Raw genomic sequence first — 2500 nt, forward strand, 5'->3', positions numbered from 1 at the left:
CTTGACACGCCCGTGTTCCCCTGGACCAGACCTTTCTAACGCCGCCTGAGTTAAGGTGCTACGACGTCCCTAAGTGGAGATGCCTGTAAATGAACACCTTTTCCCAACTTTGAATGTAAGTTTCCAGTATCATTGAAAATGTGGCCTCAAACGAGCAGTTTTGCCCCCGAACGTGGGATTTGGCTGGGGACGGTTTCTAAATTCAAGTTGGGATGGGGGGAACCGAGGTGAGTGGTGGTTGTCCCCGAAAAAGCCCTCCCCTTTTCCGTAGCCCCGTTTAAAGTTTTGTTTGGGCTCCTGTTCAGCGGGGATGCGCGTGCGCGTGGCAAACATGACACGCCCGTGTTCCCCTGGACCAGACCTTTCTAACGCCACCTGAGTTAAGGTGCTACGACGTCCCCAAGTGGGGATGCCTCTAAATGAAGCCAATTTCTCCTATTTGAATGCACTCTCCCAGCCCAGAGAGGCATGTGCCTTAAAATTCACAGTTATTCACCCGAACGTGGGATTTTGTTGAGGACGTTTTCTAAATTCAAGTTGGAACAGGGGGCACCGACGTGAGTGGTGTTTGTCCCCGAAAAAGCTCTCCCCTTTTCCGTAGCCCCGTTTAAAGTTTTGTTTGGGCTCCTGTTTAGCGGGATGCGCGTGCGCGTGGCAACCTTGACACGCCCGTGTTCCCCTGGACCAGACCTTTCTAACGCCGCCTGAGTTAAGGTGCTACGACGTCCCTAAGTGGAGATGCCTGTAAATGAACACCTTTTCCCAACTTTGAATGTAAGTTTCCAGTATCATTGAAAATGTGGCCTCAAACGAGCAGTTTGCCCCCGAACGTGGGATTTGGCTGGGGACGGTTTCTAAATTCAAGTTGGGATGGGGGGAACCGAGGTGAGTGGTGGTTGTCCCCGAAAAAAGCCCTCCCCTTTTCCGTAGCCCCGTTTAAAGTTTTGTTTGGGCTCCTGTTCAGCGGGGATGCGCGTGCGCGTGGCAAACATGACACGCCCGTGTTCCCCTGGACCAGACCTTTCTAACGCCACCTGAGTTAAGGTGCTACGACGTCCCCAAGTGGGGATGCCTCTAAATGAAGCCAATTTCTCTATTTGAATGCACTCTCCCAGCCCAGAGAGGCATGTGCCTTAAAATTCACAGTTATTCACCCGAACGTGGGATTTTGTTGAGGACGGTTTCTAAATTCAAGTTGGAACAGGGGGCACCGACGTGAGTGGTGTTTGTCCCCGAAAAAGCTCTCCCCTTTTCCGTAGCCCCGTTTAAAGTTTTGTTGGGCTCCTGTTTAGCGGGGATGCGCGTGCGCGTGGCAACCTTGACACGCCCGTGTCCCCTGGACCAGACCTTTCTAACGCCGCCTGAGTTAAGGTGCTACGACGTCCCTAAGTGGAGATGGCCTGTAAATGAACACCTTTTCCCAACTTTGAATGTAAGTTTCCAGTATCATTGAAAATGTGGCCTCAAACGAGCAGTTTTGCCCCCCGAACGTGGGATTTGGCTGGGGACGGTTTCTAAATTCAAGTTGGGATGGGGGGAACCGAGGTGAGTGGTGGTTGTCCCCGAAAAAGCCCTCCCCTTTTCCGTAGCCCCGTTTAAAGTTTTGTTTGGGCTCCTGTTCAGCGGGGATGCGCGTGCGCGTGGCAAACATGACACGCCCGTGTTCCCCTGGACCAGACCTTTCTAAACGCCACCTGAGTTAAGGTGCTACGACGTCCCCAAGTGGGGATGCCTCTAAATGAAGCCAATTTCTCCTATTTGAATGCACTCTCCCAGCCCAGAGAGGCATGTGCCTTAAAATTCACAGTTATTCACCCGAACGTGGGATTTTGTTGAGGACGGTTTCTAAATTCAAGTTGGAACAGGGGGCACCGACGTGAGTGGTGTTTGTCCCCGAAAAAGCTCTCCCCTTTTCCGTAGCCCCGTTTAAAGTTTTGTTTGGGCTCCTGTTTAGCGGGGATGCGCGTGCGCGTGGCAACCTTGACACGCCCGTGTTCCCCTGGACCAGACCTTTCCAACGCCACCCGAGTCAAGGTGCTACGACGTCCCTAAGTGGGGATGCCTGTAGATGAGCACATTTTCCCAGCTTTGAATGTAAGTTTCCAGCATCATTGAAAATGTGGCCTCAAACGTGCAGTTTTGCGCCCGAACGTGGGATTTTGTTGAGGACGGTTTCTAAATTCAAGTTAGCATAAGGGGCACACGTGTGAGTTGTTATTTTCCCAGGATTGATGGTTTCCAATTCGGTAGCTCCGTTTAAAGTTTTGTTTTGGCCCCTGTTTAGCGGGGATGCGCGTGCGCGTGGCAAACTTGACACGCCCGTGTTCCCCTGGACCAGACCTTTCCAACGCCACCCGAGTCAAGGTGCTACGACGTCCCTAAGTGGGGATGCCTGTAGATGAGCACATTTTCCCAGCTTTGAATGTAAGTTTCCAGCATCATTGAAAATGTGGCCTCAAACGTGCAGTTTTGCGCCCGAACGTGGGATTTTGTTGAGGAC

This window comes from Osmerus mordax, unplaced genomic scaffold (assembly GCF_038355195.1).
Source record: "Osmerus mordax isolate fOsmMor3 unplaced genomic scaffold, fOsmMor3.pri Scaffold_93, whole genome shotgun sequence".
Lineage (NCBI taxonomy): Eukaryota > Metazoa > Chordata > Actinopteri > Osmeriformes > Osmeridae > Osmerus > Osmerus mordax.